At 40.9% G+C, this 27,738-nt stretch overlaps 1 protein-coding gene across 2 annotated transcripts in view; it reads left to right on the forward strand.

Annotated features, from left to right (window-relative positions):
* GAB1 (GRB2 associated binding protein 1) overlaps nt 1-27,738 on the forward strand; it is a 139,600-nt gene that overhangs the window by 40,911 nt on the left and 70,951 nt on the right. The window lies entirely within an intron of this gene.

The following is a 27,738-nucleotide window of genomic DNA, read 5'->3' on the forward strand; positions in this document are numbered from 1 at the left end:
TGGGAATATTTACTGCTAATAGTCAAAGATCAATTAATTGCCAAAATTAGGCTATCCCATTATACCATCCCCTCCATAAACTTATCAAGCTTAGTCTTGAAGCCAGATGTCTTTTGCTCCCACTGCTCCCCTTGGAAGGCTATTCCAGAACTTCACTCCTCTGATGGTTAGAAACCCTCTTACTCATCCACAAAATCCTCCTCCCTGTTGCGTGAGACTCCCCCCTTGTAGGTGTCCACGGACAGTGGTGGGATAGTGGTAGGGTCCCCTCCTAGAATGCCATGCAGCTGATCAGAGAAGCGGCATGTATGGGGCTCTGACCCGGAGCGACCGTTTGCCTCCTTAGTCTTTTGGTAGGCTTGCCAGAGCACCTTAACTTTCACGCGGCACTGCTGTGTGTCACTGTTGTAGCCTCTGTCCATCAGGCCTTATGCGATTTTGGCACATATATTAGCATTTCTTCTTTTTGATCGGAGTTCTGCCTGCACAGATTCTTCTTCCCATACAGCAATCAGATCCAGTGTCTCCCGTTCGGTCCATGCTGGAGCTCGTTTGCGATTCTGGGGGGACTGCATGGTCACCTGTGCTGCTGAGCTCACCACGCTGACCAAACAGGAAATCAGAGGGGTAGCCGTGTTAGTCTGAATCTGTAAAAAGCAACAGAGGGTCCTGTGGCACCTTTAAGACTAACAGAAGTATTGGGAGCATAAGCTTTCGTGGGTGAGAACCTCACTTCTTCAGATGCAAGTAATGGAAATCTCCAGAGGCAGGTATAAATCAGTATGGAGATAACGAGGTTAGTTCAGTCAGGGAGGGTGAGGTGCTCTGCTAGCAGTTGAGGTGTGAACACCAAGGGAGGAGAAACTGCTTCTGTAGTTGGATAGCCATTCACAGTCTTTGTTTAATCCTGATCTGATGGTGTCAAATTTGCAAATGAACTGGAGCTCAGCAGTTTCTCTTTGGAGTCTGGTCCTGAAGTTTTTTTGCTGTAAGATGGCTACCTTTACATCTGCTATTGTGTGGCCAGGGAGGTTGAAGTGTTCTCCTACAGGTTTTTGTATATTGCCATTCCTGATATCTGACTTGTGTCCATTTATCCTCTTGCGTAGTGACTGTCCAGTTTGGCCAATGTACATAGCAGAGAGGCATTGCTGGCACATGATGGCATATATAACATTGGTGGACGTGCAGGTGAATGAGCCGGTGATGTTGTAGCTGATCTGGTTAGGTCCTGTGATGGTGTTGCTGATGTAGATATGTGGGCAGAGTTGGCACCCCACAATATGCCAACATTTTTATGGCTGACCTGGAACAACGCTTCCTCAGCTCTCGTCCACTCACGCCCCTTCTCTACCTACGCTACATTGATGACATCTTCATCATCTGGACCCATGGGAAGGAGACCCTGGAAGAATTCCACCGTGATTTCAACAGCTTCCACCCCACCATCAACCTCAGCCTGGACCAATCTACACGGGAGGTCCACTTCCTTGACACCACCGTACAAATAAGCGATGGCCACGTTAACACCACCCTATACCGAAAACCCACCGACCGCTATGCCTACCTTCATGCCTCCAGCTTCCACCCCGGACACACCACACGATCCATCGTCTACAGCCAAGCACTGAGGTACAATCGCATCTGCTCCAACCCCTCAGACAGAGACCAACACCTACAAGATCTTCACCAAGCATTCTCAAAACTGCAATACCCACACAAGGAAATAAAGAAACAAATCAACAGAGCCAGACGTGTACCCAGAAGCCCCCTGCTACAAGACAGGCCCAAAAAAGAAACCAACAGAACTCCACTGGCCATCACCTACAGTCCTCAGCTTAAACCTCTCCAACGCATCATCAGTGATCTACAACCCATCCTGGACAATGATCCCTCACTTTCACAGACCTTGGGAGGCAGGCCAGTCCTCGCCCACAGACAACCCACCAACCTTAAGCATATTCTCACCAGCAACCACGCACCGCACCATAACAACTCTAACTCAGGAACCAACCCATGCAACAAACCTCGATGCCAACTCTGCCCACATATCTACACCAGCAACACCATCACAGGACCTAACCAGATCAGCTACAACATCACCGGCTCATTCACCTGCACGTCCACCAATGTTATATATGCCATCATGTGCCAGCAATGCCCCTCTGCTATGTACATTGGCCAAACTGGACAGTCACTATGCAAGAGGATAAATGGACACAAGTCAGATATCAGGAATGGCAATATACAAAAACCTGTAGGAGAACACTTCAACCTCCCTGGCCACACAATAGCAGATGTAAAGGTAGCCATCTTACAGCAAAAAAACTTCAGGACCAGACTCCAAAGAGAAACTGCTGAGCTCCAGTTCATTTGCAAATTTGAGACCATCAGATCAGGATTAAACAAAGACTGTGAATGGCTGTCCAACTACAGAAGCAGTTTCTCCTCCCTTGGTGTTCACACCTCAACTGCTAGCAGAGCACCTCACCCTCCTTGACTGAACTAACCTCGTTATCTCCATACTGATTTATACCTGCCTCTGGAGATTTCCATTACTTGCATCTGAAGAAGTGAGGTTCTCACCCACGAAAGCTTATGCTCCCAATACTTCTGTTAGTCTTAAAGGTGCCACAGGACCCTCTGTTGCTTCAAACAGGAAATGAAATTCAAAATTTCCCGTGGCTTTTCCTGTGTACCTGGCTAGTGCATTGGAGTTGAAAGTGCTGTTAAGAGTGGTCACATTGGAGCACTCTGGGATAGCTCCCAGAGGTCAATAATGTTTAATTGTGTCTGCACTACCCAAATTCAACCCAGCAAATTGATTTTAGCGCTGCTCCCCTTGCCGGGGAGGAGTACAGAAGTTGATTTTAAGAGCCCTTTAGGTCAACGGAACTGGGTTGGTTGTGTAGACGCATTAATTATAAAATTGACCTAATGCGGCTAAATTCGACCTAACCCCGTAGACCGGGGCTAAGTTGGGAAAGCTTCTCTTCTCTTCTGTTGGCAGTACTGCTTGGGACAGAATATTCCTGCTTGGTCCAGCTAAATAGAGGCAGGGTTCTTGTTTGTTTTGTTTGTATTTATGTTAAAATATGAAGCCTTTCCTGTTGCTGTTCTTGCTGAACTAGTCATTCCTTCCCCAGTCTCTCTCCTGTGTGGTGGAGAGCAGACGCCTGCATCCTCTTTGTCTCTCTGCAGTAGAGCCTTTTGCAACAGAGTCTTCTCCCCTAGGGAAATTGTTTGTTGGTTATTCTATAAATCTGACTGGAGACTGATCCCAGATTGACGTTGCAGGTTTACCCCCAGTGTTACAGGGAGGAGACTACCATCATTGTTCCCTTCTTTACTCTTCCTCTACTAGACTGCCAAAGGAATTTTTCATTTTGGTATGGATTGCACTACTTAGGAGAGATTTGCTTAGTAATGGAGGTTCCCTCCATTGTTTACTGCCCACTAGAGCCCTGTGGGATCCCAATACAGAGTTTGTGGATTGAACGTTAGCGATGCCTAATCTAGTGTTTGACAGGAGCAGGGAAAATAATGTATCCAATAAAACCAACAAAAACAGTCCTTTCTTATCCATTGGAGTTAATCATTGTCCTGCACTGATTCCTGACATAAATTTATCTTGTACAAGCTTTGCTGTCAACTTTTTCTAGGACCTTGGCAAAAAAGAAGCATTAGATACTGACCCCTAATTACCAAACTCAAGTGTGAGTGAGGCTTTTGTCAAAAAAAGCTTCTACAAGAGGGCTTTCTTTAAAACTATGGCAACATATCCCTCTTGCAGCTATTTCACTATGTAAAATAATACAGACTCATTTGGGCATGGATCCAAAGTACAGTTGACAAAGCAGAGAATGATCATTTTGAAATGGGTCTGAAAACACCCAGAAAGTGACTATTTGCGAATGAAGATTTATAATCTTCTATACTGTGTCACCCTATGTGCTGAAGGACAGCTAAGAAAATTAGAAAAATTTATTACATCTTGGTCAATGTCATTTTCTTCAGCAGCTGTTTCTTTATAGGATTTTGTCTATCAAGTAATAAAACAATAGTTTGGGATTGGAAAAGGAGACCAAACTGCTAAAGCTGCTCACCTTAAGTCCTTCATCTCACTTCTAGATTCTACCAGTGGTTCCCCTAAAATCTCTCCTCGCAGCTGGTTGTGGCTTATGGTTTTGATGTTTAGATTACTTTTGTTCCTACTGTAGGAACATAGCCCACTCCTACTTGTAGCTCTTTGTCACTTGTTTAGAGTGTGACAAATTTAAAAATCTTTTTGTACAGCAACAGTTTTCTCGTCTTGACTGTTTTACCACTACCATTGCTCACTTCTGGCTGGTTCCTCCTCGCTTGATGGATGTGACTCAGATTCTATCACAGAAGTTTGTTTTCTCTACTTCTTTGTAGGGAAAAATTCCCATAACTTAGAGGTAGTAAAAAAGGTTTGGCTTGTGATAGTAAGGTGACCTTGCCTGAGGACAGAGATGTTTGCACAAGGGCTTCAGAAATGAACCTGCACCTATTGGAGAGGGGGCGATGGGATCAGTTAAACTTAAGGAGGGGGGGAAAAAAACTACTTGGCAATTTTATAGCCTCATCCTTCTGCTAAAGGGAAAGGTGCCCCCTGACTCCCATTTCCTGTCCCATCCCACCTTTTCCCTCCCCTCCCCTCCACAGTGCTCTGGACTAGTATGGGAATGTCATAGAATCTTGAAACTACCAGAAGAGAGAAATGTATTTCCTAAGTGTGTGTTTGTATTTATTACTCACAACTTAAATACTTTAATATTACTTGATCTTTTAAGAAAGTATTTGATCTTAAAAAGCTGTACTGGAATTTGCTGATTAAGATATTTGTTTCAATATTCCAGTGTAACTTATTCAGTTTGACCCTCCTTAAAGATATAGCTCAAACTGTTACAATTGCTGTTAGCTATTCTGGATTTGTTCCTCACAGGAATTTCAGAGACAGTCTTTGGTGCAGACAAGTACTTAATATTAGTATTCTCTCAGGACCAAATTTGAGGTCCAGCTAGTAAGGCACCCCCTGAGTCCCCTGCACCAGCTCCCAGCATCATGGTTGCAGTGTGGAAAGGAAAGCAGATTCCACTGAGCTAATATGTCCTCTCCCCACGAACTGCCTTTGCCCAGGTGGGTGAGAGGACAGAATCAAGGCTCTCTCTCTTTCCCCCCCCCCCTCCTCTCCCCCAAAATGTGACAGGCAGCTAGCTGGGCTGGTGTGTTGGCAAATGTAAGTTATGCTGCTGGGTGTGGACCCAACATAGTTTACTTCTTATCAGAGAAATGGGAGAACTAGAATGGAGGTCACGACTCTGAGCCACAATCTCCCTCCTGGGTATTGCACTCATGTGCAGCCCCTTATTCTGAGCTTGTGGCAAAACCACAACTGAACCTTTCGCAGGTTTAATGGCTGTTATTACCACTTAGTATACTGCAATCCCATCCTTTATTTTCAAACAGATCTCATCTTTATCAAGTGCATTGGTTTTAAAATACTTTATTGACCCTGCAGAATCTGACAATAAACTTGTTCTTTTCACTTCAGAGTTGCCTGTAGAGTAGCAAGTTTGATTCAAACGTAGTTGCACTCAGATACCAATCAACTGAAGGAGAGACCTTTTTATGTAATGCCGTGTTGATTAGTTGCAAAGTATAAAGGTATATAGTACTTAAGCTTTTCAGTTATCCTTTTGACATGTACCAATCCCAACAGGTGGGGGTGCTTCCTCCTACTGGAAAAGAGGAAGAATAACAAATCCATATGAACTTCTTAGAACTCTTGAGAAGCAGCAGAGTCAATGAGAAATTACATTTTGTGTTTTCATTTGTCAAATGGTTTAGCATAACACTGTAGCTCAGATGTCACTGTTTTGACAGCAGCATTGCCAGACTTAAGCATGTGTCGGATGTCTTGACACAACTTGAATTTGTTAAACAGTGGAATTTACCCCCTACTTTATATAGGCAGCAGTACTTGTGTATTGTTCTGTATAACTTTTATTCAGAAGAAATGAATATGTGTGAATGGTCTTATGAAAACAAATTCTTTATCTTTGAATGTGATGAAGGATTAAAGCTTAGAAAACTTGTTTTGAATAACTATATTGACTTTTTGAATAAAATAACATTTACCAAACTACACTGGAAAGAGAAAATATTTTTTACTCTGATCATATATATTGAAAATTAGTTGCAAAAAAATTGTGTTTTGCATCTAAAAGTTTTATGCTGCATCTGCATTGCATATTGCTTTTAACTTTTATTTAACTGTAGATGTCGGTTTACTGGTTTCTTGGTCTCATGACTGCTTCTCTTTCCCTTCTCCCTCCCTTATTTCTTTTTTCAAGAAGTTCTTGGCCAGGCCATTGATGCAGATTTGACCTTTTCTTAATTTCTTGACTGAACAGCTCATGTATCATGAAATAGTTCAGAATATGCAAGATAATTTCTTGCAGGAATTTAACACATTTTATCACTTGCAGAAACTTTTCAAATAGGTTTTTCATTCATTTTTTTCTTTAATTATCCCTTTATTTCTCTTAATTATAATGTTTAAATCAACTATATTATTGGCAAAGTGTTGATGAAATCTGTTCAATACAACTTGAAATATTTGTTGTGACTGGGTTGGGTCTTTTGGTGCCATTCTGTTTGAGATATGATAAAATCCTGCTGTGTACTTGTCAGCGTTTATAACTGAAAGAGAATGCAATCTTTTCCTTAATAGAGCACAAGCCAATGTTAGACACAGTATGAGATAACAGTGCAAGTCCACTGCATGTAATTTCTTGGGTTCCTGTGAAATATCTTCACTATCTGTTAGCAGTGGGAGGCTTGAACAACTATCTAATCCACTCCATTTTCTATCTCTGTCCCCTGTGTATTGCTTCTGTTACTTTATTAATATGGAGCAGTTGAAGTCACTAACTTGGACGTAGGCCAGTTTATGCTGTGTGTGTAGCTTCTGTGAAGACCACTCTAATGAACAGTGTGATGATGTGATTCAGAGATATGGAGAGAGCCAGCTTGGATGAAAGGTATGTTTTCTGCTTTTGTCTTGCTTTCTTCAGCATGTCAAATCCCTGCTTATGTTCTTGATGTTCCTCTCTTCTTTCCCCAACTAGCCTCCCTTTTATCCCACTGGGATAATTTTGCTTTCTTTCTGGTTAGACAGACCGACGCTGTTTTGTAAGTTAATGGTCTGTCTCCATTAAGTCATTAAGTAACACCATTTCATTGATGAAAGTCTTGTTCAACAGACTTGGCATTTTAAGGTCAGTAGAATATCTCTGTATAATACAAAGGCTAGCGTGTTGTTCTGAGCATATTTTGTACGTTTTGTATGCCAAGATTTTTAGTCATTGTAAAGTAGCTATTTGCATATACTAATTACTGGTGTAATATAGAAATATACTAAATTATGTTAACTTTGTGATTTTGTGTATGTTTTCTTTTGAACTTCACCAACCAAACTTTTTGCTTAGATAATTTTTTACAAACTGATTAAATTTTGGTTATGAATCATACTAAAATTAGAACTGTCTATACTTAAATGTTATGTCTGAATCTATTATAATTTAATTTTACAAACCTAGAATAGTGTTTCTCCTTTGGCTTCTATAATCAGCAGTTTTGCACTCCTCAGTTCATGAGACCTGCAACATGTGGCATGAGAGAAACAATTCACTTGATTATTTAAGATCTCCTATTTTCTTCCCTATTTTGTTTTTTTTATAGAATATTTAGTTTGTTGTCTTTCGCAGAAAAATATCACATATCCTCACGCATCCTAAGGAAGAACAAGAAATAATAAAAACAGGCTAAGCATATTGTTTTGAAACACAGTTCAGATAGTTTGCTAAGTTTTTATGGTAAAAGTATTAGAGGCATTACCTGTCTAACCCAAAAAGTATTATTCTTTTTCTTGACTGTTTACTCTCTCTGTGAGCTGAGGGGTGAAAACATTATGTACTATTTGTTTTCCTGTTAGTCAGTTTTTCATAGTTTTGTGGACTTTTTCAGTTAATTAAGAGCAAAGACTGTTTGACTTCACTTAGGTCCATTGGTTTTGGTTTCTGGGTTAGGGTAGTGATTTATGTGTTTAACTTTCATCTTGATTTTTCTTTACTTGGATAGGTACAGTTTAGTAAAGCTGTTACAGAAGAGTCTTCACATTATTAGAGGTATACCTAAGATACTAGACAAGGTCTTTGAAATCTTTGCAAGTAAGATGTCTCCTAATTTAAGGTGCTGGAGTAGGTAACTTGAAAAAATATTTTTGCAGATATCTGTACAGTTTGAACTGCAAGTTAGTCATTTGTCTTTTCCCCTTCCTGTTCTTCACCTCTGTTGCAGAAGTAGTATGACACAATAGTTCTCATGTATTCTCCAAAAAATATTCAATTTTTAGATAACTCTTCAAATAATTAATATTAAGACCTAACATTGTGTACTAGGGAAGGTATGGCAAATTGAATTCTCTTGCCAAATGTTCTGTGTGACTGGTGGTGTCAAAACTGTAAAATATACTAAACTAGTGAACCAAGAATGGGCCTTATTCTGAACCCTAACTCTCACAAAGGGAGTGCCTTACTTCTCAGAATAGACCAATTGAAATTCATTTAACTAATTGCGTAATAGTAAGAACAAACCTGCAGGCTGTTATGTGTATTCTTAAGTACTGTACTAGTAAAGTTAAGCATGCACTGAAGTGTTTGCAGGGTCAGTATCAGTTATTAATCAACATGTGTAAGGATAAGATAATTGGGTGGGTCGGGGGCGTATGTGGTTTAGACTAATGCCAAGTTTTAGATTCACCCACTTTCCTGGACTTGTGTGTGCATATGAATGTTATCTCACACTTGTTCTTTAAACATTTTTTGAAACTCTGTAGAAAAGCTTTAATTTAAGTAAACATAACAATCCATCAGAAGCTATGAAATCATAGCTTTTGGCCAAACTAAGCAGTGTGTTTTGAATAGTAAATACGTTTCTTTATAAAGATACATATGTAATGCATATACAATATAATTCATTCTTACACAGCTGGACACAAAATAGCTAACTAATTTAAAATGAAAACTGCAATGAAATTTAAAAAAAAGTTTCCAGTTGCTTGTTCCAATGTAGTACATGGCTAAACCACTAATAATTTTTTATTTAAAATGCTTCATATGCTTAAAAATATAAGTGAAATGTGAAATATGAAACAATGAAGCAGCCAGAAACTCAGGGAATGGCAGGAGACTTCCATAGCTCATTCTAACTGTCTACTTAAGTAGCCCCCATAGCGATAGTATGATTGCCTGAACTCTCTTTAGAGAGGTTTAAATCTCTTTTGGGGGTAGCATGTGTGTCTACATATTTCTTCTATTGGATCCATAGCTTCAAGGGCATCAGAATTATTCTGTGTCCTTCTGGTTTCAGCACTGGCCATCCTATGTGTTTGTGTTTCTGTTAGGCCTAGGGATTACTAGTAGTTGCCCAATTTATATTAAGAGATTGTGAAAAAAAAATTGCATTATAATTTTGTTTCTATTTTGTGTATTCTGATTAAGTAATTCTCTCCCTCCCCCAGTCATCTAAAGCAGAAATAAAAATAATGTGTGGCTGGAGTTGGCACCTTCTTACTCTACATATTGGTTGCCTTGAATCCTATGTACTGGTCTGGATGTTTATTGCTGTTAATTCTGTAGCATCAATATGACCATGGATTCTATTCTGCCTCTGCATCTTCAATAGCAGGATTCAGTTCCTTTCACCATTTTGCTGTGGGGTTCCAAAGAAGATGCCAGTGTAGAGTGATGTGGACTCATGTTCATTTGAAATGTAACTGAGACCACCAATTAACTTCACATTAGCTGAAGAGCAGTCCACAGATTGTAGTAACTTTTGATTACTACTAATTTTGGCTGGATTTGAATTTTTGCTGTGGAGTTTTCCAGGCAACCATTTTCCTTGTCATTATTTCAGTTTTGAAGGTCTTGCCTTCAGAAGACTGTTGAGAAAAGAGTTTCATTTTTGTTCTATATGAAAAACTCTCTCTTCCCCCTTCCCAGTGTATTAAAACACTTTCCAATTCCTTTGGACTTCTGCATATAGATTGCTCTGCTAAGAATGGTCTAGGCATCTTGTGTGTGGAATAAAATTTGTTTCCATTATGAAATCTGCCTTTGGAGATTCCACTTTTGGAGTTATTTGCTCTGCTGCACAATCAGAAAGAGAGATTCAAAGGTGTAAATGGCAGTTTTGCTGCCAAACAAAATTCCTTGGTACCATCCAACTCGGGGTTTTCAGCCTTGAGCATAATCCTCTCAGCATTTCAAGAGGAGAAAAGGAGTATATGGGGAATGAGCTAATAGAGGAGCAGCTAAAGAGGCATTTGCACCATTTCATACTACACCTCTACCTCGATATAACGCTGTCTTCGGGAGCCAAAAAATCTTACCGCGTTATAGGTGAAACCGCATTATATTGAACTTGCTTTGATCGGCCGGAGCGCACAACCCCCCCCTCCCCCCGGAGCTCTGTTTTACCGCGTTCTATCCGAATTCACGTTATATCGGGGTAGAGGTGTATTTCAAGGAGGCCTCAGTGGTGTTGGATCAGCCAGTTTTAACACCCCTGAGACTCTGTCTCCTCTATCTCATTACTTTGGTGTTTACACCACCTCTTCTGCTGCGGGAGACAATCACTCTTATTATTGGTAACTTCTAAACTGAGGAGACTTTTATCCCATTCTTCACAAGGAAGAGAGAGTCCATACTCTCAGTCACAGAGAGGGCTCTGCTGTGAGAACCTTAAATACTTCCTCTTGCACAGTTGAAACTTGATTTAAAGCTCATTGAAGTCAGTGGAAAGAGTCACATAGATGTCAATGGACTTCGGATCAGGTTCTTGGTGGCCATGACAACTTTCCCCTCCCTGTATTTCTGTGTGTTTGGTACAGTCAGTCATCTCTGGCTGATGAATACTATTAAGATTGGGTTAGTGAGGTGATCATGAGTAGAAGCAGACCTAGAAACAGCAATCACAATTTTCTGTAGCTCCAGGGGCACAGTAGCAAAATGTATCGATAGTGCTTAGAAACTAAAACAATAAAATATACTGAAAACCATTAAAAAAATCAAGCCAACCCATATTGAGGACCCAGGTCTCCTTCCTAGGAGAACTATTGGTACCCTCTTGTCTGATGAATGAAGCTAGTACAGTCCCAGAACCTGACAAGAGACTTTCAATAGTCTTCCTTCAATTGGTAAATTTTACTTTTAGATGTTCTATAAGCCCAGCAATGAAAATTAAAGAACAATTGGGAAATGACAGCAAAGCTGACTGATTTGGACAGTTTGTGGGTCATATTGAGCAATATAGGGAGAACAGTTGATTGCAGGAAGTCTAAAAATACTTTGTAGAAGTGTATGGCCTCACAGAGAGTATCTGCAGTGCCTGGGAAATAAATAAATGCTTGTGATGTCCAAGTACTAGGACTTCCATTTGCCAGAAAGGACTCTGCTCTCAGAACCTATATAGAAAAATTACTGAAGCTTTGGTTTAAGATGTTTTGGAATAATTTATATTGAAAATGATCTTGTACCTCCTGTGATCTTTTAGGCTAGCCAATTAGTGAGGATTCTGGTATAATTCTGAAGACCACCAGGGGAAAAAAACCCAGTTGTTGTTGTTCTCACTCACCCTTTGTTGCTGGAGGGAGAGCACGTGCACACGCTCCCATCCCTGATTACTTAGAGGATGAGCAAAGATTCCTTTCCTTTCTCAAACCTGATCTGATAAAAGTGTTTGTGATCTAAGATAACTGAGACCACAACAAAAAGTAGTTGGAATTTTTTTTTTTTTTTTGGACAGAGAAATGCTTTTGTATGTCAAACCTCTACAACATGTGAGCAGGTGGATTTATGCCAGAAATTCTCACTCTTTTATAATGCAGATCTCAAAATAGAGGCACAGTGAAGCACAAATTGATCATAAAACTGCTTAAAGGCAGCAGCTGGAAACTCCCTGAACTGCAGGAGAATTATCAGCTGACAAAGGCAGGCCTATGACAACCCCTCATGGTGCCACACAATCTTCCTGCTCTCCTTCCTCTTCCCCCCTCCCCCGCCCCAGTATAGGAGGTGGGGAAGGAGGAAGGGGATTCCAGGGCAGCCTTTGTGCTCTGGTGCTGGTGGCTGGCGGAGTGTAGCAGGTGTACTGAGTGCTTCTTTGGCACACCTGGAGGGCTAGCCCCATAACTCTACAGGGCAGTCATCATTCATCCCTACTTGAGTTTCATATACATTCTACTTGATAACACAATGTCCTCATAAAGCTTCTCTCCAGGCCTTTTAGTGTGTCCCCTTTGCCAACTTCCTACTGTTCCTTCTTCCATGCTGCCTTCTATGCCTGGAATTGCAAGTTCCTTCCCTCTGTTCCTTCAAGCTCTTCTAAAACTGCATTTGTTCTGTGTTCAGTTATCTCATTCTTCTCTCACTGTGTGTCCTGTATTGAATCATTCTGTGTTGTGCTGTCTTGTGTTTTTTGGACTGTGAAAGGTTTTTAGGGCAAGAATTGATGTGGAATAGATTCCCTGTACTACATTACCAGGTGTGCACATGCAGAGGCTCTCATGCCACCACACATGTAATATAAAATGTGGGGGGAAGCCCAAAGGGGGTATTATCCTTTGTTTTGTCATCTGAGTGGATAACACGGTGCTTTGAAATGCATGACAGAAAGGCCAGTAGCCCAGCTGTAAGGTTCATTTCACTAGAGGGATGATAGCTTTGAAGGCTTGTCTAGGCCATTTTTTTTTCATCACAGTTATTTGTAAGGCAACACTTTGGAGTTCATAGAAGTCTTTACTTGGTCCTCCACCTGGTAATGATTGTTCACTGCACAGCAGTCTGAAAGAATGGGAGTCTGTGGAGGTAATTTTAGTTAGAGATTTGGGTTCCTTGCACTGACTGGTGTTCCTAGATTATACTGCTGTTATTGACCCATACTTGTGCTTTGTCCATTGCTGTTTGTATAGACTCTTTTATATTCTGGACCTGAGTTGCAGAGGCGGGCTGTTTATGCCTTAATGTAGACATGATCTTGGTGGTGCTCTGTGACATATGTTGAGGTTTGCTGTTCTGACCTACGTTAATTGTAAATCCTATAAATGAAGTTTGAAAATATGTTGGCCTGAGGAGCACGTGTATTTTCAGAAAACAGACTCTCAAATATGTGAAGCTACCAAAATAATTATGAACAAACAAAATGCCACTTGCAACATGTGATCAGTTGTAGAGCAAGTTCCCATGTCCAAAAGATTTCTCCCTGGGCTGAAATTGTTACAAGGGTGCAATGCCACTGCAGTCTTGCCTTATCTTCCTTATTGTGACAAAGTTGGAAGTAAATTACTGTCACTTGGAAATAGGGTGGCTTAAAGGGACAGTCCGGTATTTAAGCCCTCCTGTAGGTGTCCTGATTTTTCTTAAAAACGGGCAAATTGTCCCATATTTTCTGTCTTCCTTGCATCAATACTGGTTGGTCCTGCTGCTGGCCAGATCCCTGCTTGCCAGCCACCCACCCACCAGTGATGAGTGGGAGGGTCCAGTGGCCGTCGATGGGGGTAGGTGTGCAAGGCTGGTGGCGGGGCGAAGATGCAGTGTGTGGTGCCGGCCGCTCCCCCTGCTGGTCTGTCAGCATAGCCCCCGCTGCATGCCGGCTCTCGGCCAGCAGGGCCCCACCCCCTGTCCCGTTTCTGGCCGGCACTGGCTGGAGCTGCGGTGGCTGGTGAGTGTGGGCAGGTGCCAGGCAGTGGCCAATTACATATCACCTCTGCTGCCCACCCATCGGCCCTTTACGTGCTTCTCCTCTCTCTGTCCTCTCCCTGCTTTGCCCCTTCACCACCCCAGCCGCGCTGCTCCTCCATATCCCTCCCAGCAGAGCGCATCCTGCTCCCAGCGCTGTGCAGAGAACCAGCCCCTGGTCGGAGCGCTCAGCTCCCCAACAGCCTGGCTGGCAGGCTCCTTCCTTCCCCCACTGCCTCTGGCTCGTCCGGCACCCCGAGAAAGCTCAAGACCCTCCAGCCTGAGGCGCTGGCCAGGAGGAGCCGAGCCCTGCATGTGCCAAAGCCCCACACAGCACTGGCACGGAGAAGCCTCTCTGCCCCTCAGCTAAGCTCGTGGGGAGGGAGGGGGAGAAGTGATTTCTAGCCTGTTCACACCCTGAACCTGCAGGCTCCACAGCAGCCCCCGGGGTGGGGGCTTAGCACCCTCTTCGCCTGCCCCCTTCCCCCCGGGTCGTGCCCCCACGGAGCAGGGGGCTGTTCCGTCTCCTAAGCACCCTCCTCTGTTGAGCCACCTCTCTGGCTGGTTTCGCTGAAGCCCCTGCAGTCAGGTTCCCTGCGCCCTGGTGCACAGTGCATACTTAGGGCTTAACCCCTACCTGACCACGCTATAGCCAGGGGATAGGAGGTGGCTGGATTATCAAGGCTGTATCCCTACTTTGAACTTTAGGGTACAAATGTAGGGGCCTGCATGAAGACTTCTAAGCTTAACTACCAGCTTAGTTTTGGTCCGCTGCCACCATCCCAAAGCTAATTCCCTTTCCTGGGTAGCCTTGAGAGACCTTCACCAATTCCCTGGTGAATACAGATCCAAACTCCTTGGATCTTAAATAAGGAGAAATTGACCCTTCCCCCCTCCTTCCTTTCACCAACTCCTGGTGAATACAGATCCAAACCCCCTTTTAGATCTTAAAACAAGGAGAAATTGACCCTTCCCCCCTCTTTCCTTTCACCAACTCCTGGTGAATACAGATCCAAACCCCCTTTGGATCTTAAAACAAGGAGAAATCAATCAGGTTCTTAAAAAGAAGGCTTTTAATTAAAGAAAAAGGTAAAAATCATCTCTGTAAAATCAGTATGGAAAATAACTTTACAGGGTAATCAAACTTAAAGAACTCAGAGGACCCCCCTCTTCTGTCTTAGGTTCAAAGTACAGCAAACAAAAATAAACACTCTGGTAAAAGGTACATTTACAAGTTGAGAAAACAAAGTAAATCTAAGACGCCTTGCCTGGCTTTTACTTACAATTTTGAAATAAGAGAGACTTGTTTAGAAAGATGGGGAGAACCTGGATTGATGTCTGGTCCCTCTCAGTCCCAAGAGCGAACAACCCCTTAAACAAAGGACACACACAAAAGCCTTTCCCCCCCCCAAGATTTGAAAGTATCTTGTCCCCTTATTGGTCCTTGGGGTCAGGTGTCAGCCAGGTTACCCGAGCTTCTTAACCCTTTACAGGTAAAAGGATTTGGAGTCTCTGGCTAGGAGGGATTCCATAGCACTGTACACAGGAGAGCTGTCACCCTTCCCTTTATAGTTATGACAGCATACTTAGGGCTTAACCCCTACCTGACCACGCTATAGCCAGGGGATAGGAGGTGGCTGGATTATGTCCGTGGCCAGCAGCAGGCTGGAGGTGTTAGCTGCCTTTTGACAGTGTGCGGGCAAGAAGGGACAAACTGCTTCCAGCCACATATGGAACGGTGGGGCAGGGGAAAGATGAGCTCTGCAAAGACACAGGCCAGGTCATCCCTTACTCCCCCCCGCCTTCCCCCCCCCCCACTCCCCTGCGGCTGGAAGCAGCTTCCGTCCCTTCCCTCCCACCCGGTACCGAAAGGCTGCTGCTGGCCACATTCTGGTGTGAACCCTGGCAGAAATCTGGGGAGGGGGGGCATGTGACCCTGCATTCCCCCCCCAAGTGTTGTCTTGGGAGGACAGGTGCCAGGTACCAGAAGAGGCGGGTCCTTGGGGGCCCAGCCAGGCGTGGAGAGCGCCAGGCGGGCAGAAAGGGTCGGGTCAGTCGGTCACCGCCTGTGTGTGTGTGTGTGTGTGTGTGTGTGTGTGTGACGCTTCCCCATGTGTGAGTGTGGGGAAGGGGTGTTTGGGTCATTCCGCCCATTTGAACCCTAAAGCCTTAAAGATAAGATAAATAAAAAGAATCCAATTACGCAGTATTTCTTTTTAACAGGGGCTCAGTCAACTTGATGTTAATTTGAACGTTTGTATGATTGATTGCCATTGAACTCGCTTGAATACGAGTAATTTTACCAGGTGTCCTGTATTCAGCATAGGAAAATATGATCACCCTACTTGGAAAGATGTTTCTTAAAACCTTTCAATATAGTAGTCTGAAATAATGGTGGTAGTAGTGGCCTGTCAATATATTGTAACTGACGGGGCACATGTTATAAATGTCCTGACTAAAAGATAGAAACTATTTTTTGAAGTTTGTAATCAAAATGAAATGTTATATACTGTATCAGGTTCCTACTTGCTAAATGTTTGCATATATGAAGAAATAACAATTTCAGGTTCTTCCTAAAATTTTACTTCTACCAAATATACAAACTTTGTTTTTTTCCTAAATGAAAAGTTCTCATATTTTTTTTAAAAAGGGGGGAATTAAGTAGACATGCAGTTCTTTATTGCTTATACATGCTGGGTTGGTTGGTTGGTTTGTTTGTTTTATATCCAGATTGTAAGCTCTTTAGGCAAAGACCTTGTATTTTTATGTATCTGTAAAACACCTAGCACTTTGCTGGTACAAAACAATAAAAGTAAATAAATTCAAGAGCTGTACAAAACTATCACTTGGTTTCTATCCATAAGCAAAGTATTTTTTTTTTTTTTTGGAAGTTACAAACAGATAAGCTACCTTCCATGTGTGAGCAGCACTCGTATAAGTGGCAAATAAGGCATAATGAAATGCATACATCTTAGTAAGAGTCAAAAAGTCATTCCTTTTTTCTATTTAATATATAAAAGAAATTAATCAATGGAAAATATTAAATTCTTTGTAAGAGATATTAAAAGGTACAGCTTAAATTTCCATGCTTAAAAATATGGTGTTCTCAAAAATAAAAGAAAAATGAATGTTTCAGAAATTATTAGCAATAAAGAACTCTTAGCTTAATATTTTCAATAAGCTACTTTTTAAAATTCAGAACATTTTCTGCTCCAGTTCTTAATGTTGTTTAACCATGATGCAGCCTTAATTGTTGTAATGGAAATCCGCTGGTTAGAACAAATACAATATGTTGCAAGTCAATATGATATTGCTGACAGAACCTGTTTTGAACATAATGAAATTAACATTCTGAAAGCTTGTGCTTGTAACACATATAAATAATAAAAAATGTGCTTTAGGGAAGCAGTTGGTACTGTAGGCATCTTGCACAGAAGCTAACTACATTTAACAAGTTTGCACTCTATTTACAGTTAGAAATGAAGGCTAGAGCCATAATACAGCCACACAAGACTTCTGTGACTGCTGCATAGATTTAAAATTTCTGTATCCAAATGAAAAATTTCAAGCATTCAAAACATGCACACAGAGAGGACCCCATAATGTACTACATTCAATTCCAGTGCCGGGTCTGCCACAAACTTAACAGGGTCAGCAGACAAAACACACAATCAAAGCAACTTTAAAAAAAAAATCAGATTTTTTTATTTAAACAATTTAATACTAACGAAGGCTAATTATGCCGAAGTTGGTATGTACATAAGAACATAAGAATGGCCATACTTGGTCAGACCAAAGGTCCATCCAGCCCAGTATCCTGTCTACTGACAGTGACCAATGCCAGTGATCAAGTGATCTCTCTCCTGCCATCCATCTCCACCCTCTGACAAACAGAGGCTAGGGGACAGCATTCCTTACCCATCCTGGCTAATAGCCATTAATGGACTTAACCTCCATGAATTTATCTAGTTCTCTTTTAAATCCTGTTATAGTCCTAGCCTTCACAACCTCCTCAGGCAAGGAGTTCCGCAGGTTGACTGTGCGCTGTGTGAAGAACTTCCTTTTATTTGTTTTAAACCTGCTGCCCATTAATTTCATTCGGCGGCCCCTAGTTCTTATATTATGAGAACAAGTAAATAACTTTTCCTTATTCACTTTCTCCACACCACTCATGATTTTATATACCTCTATGATATCCCCCCTTAGTTTCCTCTTTTCCAAGCTGAAAAGTCCCAGTTTCTTTAATCTCTCCTCATATGGGACCCGTTCCAAACCCCTAATCATTTTAGTTGCTCTTCTCTGAACCTTTTCTAATGCCAGTATATCCTTTTTGAGACGAGGAGACATCTGTACGCAGTATTCAAGATGTGGGCGTACCATGGATTTATATAAGGGAATAAGAGATTCTCCATTTTATTCTCTATCCTTTTTTAATGATTCCTAACATCCTGTTTGCTTTTTTGACTGCTGCTGCACACTGCGTGGACGTTTTCAGAGAACTATCCACAATGACTCCAAGATCCTTTTCCTGATTAGTTATAGCTAAATTAGCCCCCATTATATTGTATTTACAGTTGGGGTTAGCCCCCATCATATTGTATGTATAGTTGGGGTTATTTTTTCCAATGTTGCAGGATTAGTCCCTTTGAATGACTCTAGCAAATAGCTTTGCTCCCTTAATTTATACAAAAAATAAGGGGGAGGGAAATACTTCACTTGAAACATTTTGTTTTACTGCCTGCTATATTGCCATCACTGGAACTATGCCCAGGAGTGGTAAGGGTGATAGGGTTGGGCCTGTTATGTGGGATGGCATTTTCCAGACTTCTCCATACAGTTCTGCCAATGCACTTTCATCCTTATTTGCAGCAAACCTACTGTTAGACTATTCCATACAAGAGCCATAGACTTATTGAACAAGAAATGTACTTGTTGGTTCTCCTTTACTTTCTGAAATGAATTGATAGCAAACAAGACTGAGAGGGACATATGAATGCTTGAAACCCATCTTCTTCTGCCTAGTGTTTCCTCCTCTGTGTGAACTGGAAGTTGTCTTGGTCCTGTAAAGGTACAATGGATGATTAATATGGCTAAATATAAACTAACCACAAGAAAATCTGTAGTTAAAGTTTTGCCTAATTTTTGTTTTATCAAAGCTGATAACTGACAGTAAAAGTCATCAGGTCTTGAACTTCTCAAACGTTAATGAATTAAGCCTTGCTGCGTTCCTGTGCTGTGTTTAAGCAGCATTATCCCATTTTGGATTTTCTTGCTAACTCTGCCACTGATCTGCTGCATGGGAGTGATACTCCCTAGTGGTACCCAGGATTGTGAGACACCTCACCTTCACCTAGTCTTGTCTGTGCATGCTGTGGATCAGCTCCTCTGGCAACAAAAGCTCTGCCTTCCCAGGCCTCCACAGGCTTTGCCTCCTCTGTGAAGGGTAGTGAATTGAACACATCCCTGAATCTTCAGAGCATTCCCTGTAGTGTACAGCCCAGCCCCTTATCCACTGAACCCCAAAGTAACAGTACACACCAGGTGGTAAGATTCAACTCAGGATCACCACTTTGCTTAACACTCCAGCACAGAGATATATTTATAATGAAAAGAGGAATAAGTGTGAAAGAACAGAGATTCAAGTGAGAGTGAGTAAGAATATTGGAAATAAACAGTTACGTAGAGAACAAAATCGTAGCACACTTTCCATCTTTCCAAATTAGCTAACAAGTTAACCTCCCGTCTAAAGAAGATAGTCTCATTCAAAGTTCTTTCCAACGTTTTCAACCAACCATGGTTGAGATGTTCATGAAGCAAATTCTCTGTCTGTGTACTTCCTAGGTGAAGGATGACAGGGTATCTCCTTTGTCCCCCAGACTACTAGAGCAAACCTTTGATGTGCACCTCCAAATAGGATCATCCCTATCCCCTCTCCCCCTCCCCCCTTTCCCCACTGCTGTTTCCTTCTTCCTCTTACTTTTCTCTCTCTGAAGTTTTCACGATTCTTCATTAGCATTTGGTTCAGACTGTGAGAGAAGCCCTATTGTGAACCATACATACTTAATTTATATGTAAACATCCAGATAGATAAACACTTTAGAAAATCTTTTTCACCTGTGCTCGTGTGACCAGTCCTTAGACACAAACCTTAAGAACATAATTTTCAGTTTAGATACATAACTTCTTACACAACATCCATACATGCTGGCCAGCGTGACACCGGCTTTTAGTTGAGACCTCACATGGCACTCTTTGGTGAGCTAGAATGTGCATACTGGACCTAGGAGATTCCTGTAACCCCTTTGCACCTGCTTGCCAGTTGGCATTAAGAAGTTTTAGAGTCACAGTGGGTAAGTTGTCTTTCTGTGCCTTAGTTTTTCCCTTCTGAAAATGAAGATAGTTATGCTTGTCTGTCTTTTATAAAGTACATTGAGAGCTATGGATGAAAAGTGCTATGAAAGACCCAATCAGTGTTTGCCCACTACTTTAGTTGTATTGAATTCAATAAATTCACTGGCTTAAAAGTAGAGTGGTGAATCAGGCCAATAAGTTCTCTTAATTCATTTTAAGGACCAACAGACCAACTTCATAGTAAATCAAAAGTACGCTTGTCAGAGAAGGATTCCAGAATCTGCAGGCATGCTTTTTAAAGATGATGTAATATATCTGGAATGTCAAATGCCACAAAATTACCTTTTGCTCAGTGTGTGTCCTCGAAAGGGAGGATTGCTCAGCAAGGAAAGAGTCCAGAGACATAATCTTGGCTTCCATTGTGCCCACTGAGGTAGTGGTCTTCAAAGCAGTTAGCTGATGAAAAAAACTTTGAATCTTGTCATCATGAGGTTGACATGCTATTTTTCCCCCTTTATCCATTCACTTTTTGAATTAACTTCTTGGCAACAGATTGAGATTCTTTCAGGAGAAATTTGGCTGATATTGAGCTGCAGGGTCATGAGGCCTAAGGCTGTTTAGTATGTTTTTATTTTTACTTTTCACCATATTTGGGCTTCCAAATTTTAGATAAGATGGCCTATTTTGGTCTCAAGTACTCTGTAAAAGTTACAGACTTTAGCTGTACCACCCCATCCCTCTCCATCTCGTCCTCTGTGCCTCTTGAAAACTCAACCAGTTCTAACACTGCAGGGAAAAGCAGCTTAAAGTTCTGAGACAAAGGTGCATTGAAAAGCTTTGTAAAAAAAAAAAAAAAAAAGCAAATAAAATAAACCATTAAAAGATCCAAATCAGGAATGGTTGTATGTACAGTAAGAAAAGATGAATACATTTTAAAAAATTACTTCAGCACCTGAATTCAGGCTTCTGTTTTCTTCTTGAAGCAGTTGAGAAGACTGGGAATCACTAAGTAATGTAGTGAATAAAACATCCAAAATTTCTGGTGGTTTGTGATATTTTTCAAGTGCTTCAGGAGAAGATAGGAGGCTGATATTGCAGCTAAGGCAATAAATTGGGATACAGAAGACCTGATTTAGATTCCTTGGCTGCAGACTTCCAGTTATCTTGGGCAAGTCACGTAATCTATCTCTGCATCAATTCATCACCTGTAAAATTATGATAGTACTTCCCTACCTTTATAGGGGTGTTGTGTCTTTAAGCACAATCACATACTGTGGTGATAAGTACCTGAAAAGATTGACAACAGAACTGTGGACTTGAAAAGAAAGGATTTTGTTTGCCATCTTAACACTGTTTTACTAACATATTTTATATTTGATGTGTAAATGAGGTTAATGAAGATTTTTAAACTGTTTAATAACTTTTAAGTCTGATAATTATAAACGGTAAATGTTAATTGAAATTTATTAATGATGTATTCTGCATTCTGTAATAATTAGCAAATTCCACTGGTAAAGTATCAGGTAGCATAATGCATTGAATACATGTTGATGGCATGACTTCATTAGAATTTGTGCCTGTGTTAGTTGTAACAATCTTGGGGTTCATTAAATAAAAACCAGTGAATGAGAAAGGAATACAACTTTCATAAAACAAACGAGAGAGCTTCTGTAGTGAGCTGCTGCACACAGCTATGCGGTGTTCCCAACCCCCGCCTCTAGGGCACACCTCCAAATTCCCATACTCACAACACTGCCTCTGTGAGAGAGTGTTTCCAAATCACAGTTTTTCATAAACATATCTCTACACTAGTGTGGCTGAATTTATAACTTTATGAGCTACCTTGTGAGCTTATTTTAGATATGATATGATATCTTCACCTGTGTTGGTTCTCTATTTTGCAGTAGTTTCGTTCTGTGATGGATAGTAGAGAAAACTGATTAGTGCTGTGATTGATACTTCAGCATGTCAGGGGACTGGTATAATGGGCTGCCATTGAGACTGTACTGTGAAACCACACACAGATTACCTCATCTCGTTAGATGATTGAAACCTTCATTGAGTCTACAAGATTGCACAGCTTTCAGATGAACTGCAGTTGGGAATTGGTGCTAAGAATGCTTTCATTTTCTTTGGGATGACGCTGAAATGGTGATTTTTGTTGTTTTTTGTTTTGGATAAAAGTCACAGTTGCTGGATGCCAATATAAAATGTTCCATTTCATCTTATTTTAAAGTAAGGTTCTGAATTATGGAATGAATTTAGCTTTGATGTCAATGTCAGAGTTGTTTGTGTTAAATCTATTTAACATGCTTAGCCACTGCCATTTCGTGATTCTGTAGTAAGAGTACCATAAAGAGCACATTCTTGTTTTGAGTACTCTGTGTTCCTGAAACAAGGGGTGAAGCAACAGGTGTATCGTCACTGGCAGCAGTAGTCTTGGTCTAAGATATAGTTGATCCTCTGATGCTCTGTTTTCTGTTGACTAAGGGACATAGATCATAATAGGCAGCACTCTGCAATACCCAGCTGTCTTGTTTAGGGATAGTGCAGCTGGCTGCACATGCAGATGTGCCTAGAAAAGATGACTTTCAGAGAGCCCATTTAACCCATTGTTTCCTGTTGCTAAAGGGAGGTCATTAAAATGCAGTGTTTAAATAAAAATAAATATGGCTTATACATTATTACGTGGAATATTTGAGCCCTGCTAGGGCAGTAAGCCAAACTGAAGAATTTGTTGTAGTGTAATAGAATTTGTGCAAGAACTTGCCTGCTACAATATTGATATTGTACACCTTATCAAAATATGTTCAGCAAGTTGGCCTTTCTCTGCTTAAGCTGTCAACAATTATCCTTTTGTTCAGAGAAGACATGTAGCGAAAGAGATGTGAGGTAAGTGGTGGTTTTGCTATTCAAAATTCAATAGAAACAATGTTTGGAATACCTACTGCATGTTGTGAGCAGCTGGTTGATGTCTATTAAGATGCTGCTTAAGAATAAGTGCTATGTGACATTAGTAAGCACATATGCACTTGCAATGAATAACAGCAGCGAGACTACAGAACAGATTTCCTATTAGTCTGGCAATGAAATCTCTGAGATTGACATACTGTCTAAGGCATCTATCATTTTTCTCTATAAGTGCTGATCACATAAGCAGTGTTTGTTTGTATAAAGATAATTTAGAACAAAGTCAAATATTAAACTAAATGGCAAATGAAATGTAATGTGGATAAATGTAAAGTCATGTACATTGGAAAAAATAACCCCAACTATACATACAATATGATGGGGGGCTAATTTAGCTACAACTAATCAGGAAAAGGATCTTGGAGTCATTGTGGATAGTTCTCTGAAGACATCCACGCAGTGTGCAGCGGCAGTCAAAAAAGCAAACAGGATGTTAGGAATCATTAAAAAAAGGATAGAGAATAAAATGGAGAATATCTTATTGCCCTTCTATAAATCCATGGTATGCCCACATCTTGAATACTGCGTACAGATGTGGTCTCTTCATCTCAAAAAAGATATACTGGCATTAGAAAAGGTTCAGAGAAGGGCAACTAAAATGATTAGGGGTTTGGAACGGGTCCCATATGAGGAGAGATTAAAGAAACTGGGACTTTTCAGCTTGGAAAAGAGGAAACTAAGGGGGGATATCATAGAGGTATATAAAATCATGAGTGGTGTGGAGAAAGTGAATAAGGAAAAGTTATTTACTTGTTCTCATAATATAAGAACTAGGGGCCGCCGAATGAAATTAATGGGCAGCAGGTTTAAAACAAATAAAAGGAAGTTCTTCACACAGCGCACAGTCAACCTGTGGAACTCCTTGCCTGAGGAGGTTGTGAAGGCTAGGACTATAACAGGATTTAAAAGAGAACTAGATAAATTCATGGAGGTTAAGTCCATTAATGGCTATTAGCCAGGATGGGTAAAGAATGCTGTCCCTAGCCTCTGTTTGTCAGAGGGTGGAGATGGATGGCAGGAGAGAGATCACTTGATCATTACCTGTTAGGTTCACTCACTCTGGGGCACCTGGCATTGGCCACTGTTGGCAGACAGGATACTGGGCTGGATGGACCTTTGGTCTGACACAGTATGGCCGTTCTTACGTTCTTAAAAAACAATCATTGAGCCAATTTGTCAAGATGGTAAAAGAACAGAGACCCTAACGTGAATAATTTTTTATTATTATTACGTGTGTTCCACTAAAAATCCAAATAATGAGTCATGTGCAAGTGGATCTTAAGGACATATAGACTACATTTCATATATGGGTATAATCAGGAGCACTTGCCTTCAAGAAACATCCAAACAAGAGTGGCTAGATTAGGCGTCGGCAACCTTTGGCACGCAGCCCATCAGGGTAATCCACTGGCGGGCTGCAAGACATTTTGTTTACGTTGTCCATCTGCTGGCACGGTCCCCCGCATCTCCCAGAGTTCTACAGAGATTACACAAATCGTATAAAGCTCTGAATACTGTCTTTTTGGTCAATCAGTGTTTAACTGTATAGTTGCATACAGTGGACAGAAATGAATTACTTCCCTATAAAGTATCCATTATGTATCGATATGTGAACATTTTGCTGGTCATCTTAAACATTCAACCTACCATTCTAGTTATTGAGCATGTGAAATAGCTGATGCAGCGTAACTATCTCAAGATACTTTTGACTCACAAGGAAGTTTTCTAAGTCATGACATTGCTGAAAATCATGAGGCTCCCAAGCCAGATGGAGTATCTGTTGCAATGTAGAGAATGTAATTCCTTGAGTGACCATCTTAATTTCCCTGCTATGGATCCATTGTTCTAGGCTGAAGTCATAACTCATGGGTATTTCTATCCAATCCATTGGGACAGAGCCAGTTTTTTTTTTGTTTTTTAATCTGTTTATTGAAACAGGAAGCTCACTTTGAGGGTGTGTTTGCTGACCCAACCTTCCTATTCCCAGTGTGTCTGCCTTCACAAAGCAGAGCAGATGTATTCTTTTCTGCTGTCTGTGGGAGAGCTTCTTGCAAGGAATTCCTTTTAATTGGAAATGAGTTTCTCTTTACTTTCCCCTGTTACGGGTATTCTGTCCCCTAAGGGCAGTACTTCCTAGTGGTCAATCCTCCCCATCGCATATCATGGCCCTTCAAGAGTTTAGGGTGGTCTGATTCACAGAACCTGAGGATATATGAGAAGAGAGGAAAGGGGTCCTGATGAAAAAGTAGCATTTAGAATGAATCTTGTTACTATGGTATCTTTAAGGGCCTGGGACCTGAGCTGGGCAGAGAGGGTGGGGCCTATCCAATAAGGAAGGAGCTAGGAGAAGGGCCAGCATAACTGCTGCCTCCTGCTTCATAGCAGGGCAGATGCCTAAAAACACGGAAAGGAGTAAGAAGGCTCCTGCAGGGGTCCTGAGTTAGCAAGGAGCAGACACCAGCAGGAGAAGGCTGCTCTCCAGGAGGAGGCCTTGGGGATAATAATTGTGTGAATTACCCATCTCCAGGAGAAGAGCAGGGGCTCCTGACATGAGGAGAAATGTAAGACAGAGAGAGAACCTTCAGGGGACTAGGAACAGAGCTTAGAGGGCAGGCTTCAGAGGAGCCCTGAAAGCTAGAAGTACCTTTTTGTTTGTCTGAGATTTTTTGTTATGGATTTTTTTTGTAAGAGGTTTTGTAATAATGAAGCCCTAAGAATGGTATTATTGAATCAAATGTCAAGAGTGCCTGAAGTGGCATTACTGTCTTCCTGAGAAGTGAAACTGAGGTAGGGAATACAGGGAGCTCCATACTAATTCATCAGAGGGCACTACAGGTCAAGCATGCTTTACGATGACTCCCCCCTCCCCCCACCACCAGCAATGTTGTCCTTCCTCCTTATTGGCCTCTGTCTGTAACTCATATTGACAGTTACAGTGGTTGAGTAGCTCTACTTTCATCATCCAAGGATTCCTGCTGCTGCACTCAGAAGAGGACTTTTGCATTTGGGAGGGAGTGCAAAACTTGGGACAGATATTTTTAAGTTTGCACATTTTCCCCATTCGCCCACAGGAACCTGCCAGAACATCCAAACTTTTGTTGCGCAAATGGAATGGGGGCATAAGGTGGTTATATAGCACTTTGTACTGGTCTGTTTCCCTTATCAGAATTACCATCATGCCTCTTTTGGCAAGAAATTTGGGGTGACCTTGGGAACAGCAGCAGAATTGTTTTTTAATCACAATTTCCAGTCTTCTCCCCAGGAGAACTTGCATCTAGCCATAAAGCCTGCAAGCAAGTTCAGGTGATGGGAGGAACTTCAACTTTATTATGGGTACCATCAGCCTACTGACTAGTGGAAAATACCATACACCCAGCGTCAGCATAGTTTTCTGTCACAATAAAACAGTATTGTTATGATCTCAGTTGATAGCAATAGCAGGAAAAGTACTGGGAACAAAATAGAGAATACCTTGTGTCATCTTGATTTGCTTATTAAGCCATTGAGATCATTGTCCATGCTAGCAGCTGGGAGCTTTTGAGAAAAAATGTGGAGGTCTAGGTAAGATGGCTAAGAAAGCATTAGGGAGGATACAATATTGTACACACATTAGTTAAGTAAATTTAATTAGCCACTGTCCCATACCATGTTTCTAACAAACGTATTTTTGTTTGCTTAAGATAAGGTGCAGACTTGGGAATTAGACATATAAGTTTTATTAATCAAAATACAATTTAAAATTATATAAGAAATTGCAGAAAATAAAAGATTGCTATTTTAGTGTTTACAGCGTTCAACTAATCAAATGAATGTAATGTAGGATGTTACAGTTTATCAAGTAATTCATCTATTGTAATTCAATTTAAATATATTACAAAGTAATAAACATAAATCTGTAGTATTCTGTAGAAGTGATTTTTGGTACCAATATGAAACCATGGATTTGTAACACACGTCCTCATTAATTTTTCAGTCAAGCTTTTATTTTTCAAATTGAAAGTCATGAGTCTGTTAATCATAATTCAAAATCAGAAATTTAAACCATTACTTGACTATTTACATTTGAATTCTATTAAAAATTACCTTTCCATTTCTCTTTAAGATCAGTAGTATGTTTAACCACACATAATCAGTAATCCCAATTTTAGTTTACTGTAAACTCTGATTTCTTGGAGACAAACCTATAGATATTTTTATAAAATTGAAGAAATAAAAATATTGAGAGTAAACGCTCTCTAGGTTACAACTCATTAATTCATTAAAGGTTTTGTCTTTTGTGTGAGGAGCTGACTGCTTTTTGTGACATCACACATCATATGCAATCCGAAAAATCTCTAGTCTGTAATCGCTGTAGGCACGGATGTTTTTTCTCTCTTTTCCAGGGCATGTAAACACAGATACCTGGTAAAGTAGTGCTGTGCCAAACTAGTACAATTAACTGGCCAGTCTCTGAACTCTTAACCTCTTGTTGACTAAAGTGAAAGAGAAGGTTTTGTAAATTGCATCATCTCTGGTGTATAGAGAAATATTGGTGTGGAGTGGAGAGTTCTTAACATTATGAGCACTTAGATAGTGGAGTAAGAGAATGGTA

Source organism: Emys orbicularis, chromosome 5, assembly GCF_028017835.1.
Source record: "Emys orbicularis isolate rEmyOrb1 chromosome 5, rEmyOrb1.hap1, whole genome shotgun sequence".
In the NCBI taxonomy this organism is placed as follows: domain Eukaryota; kingdom Metazoa; phylum Chordata; order Testudines; family Emydidae; genus Emys; species Emys orbicularis.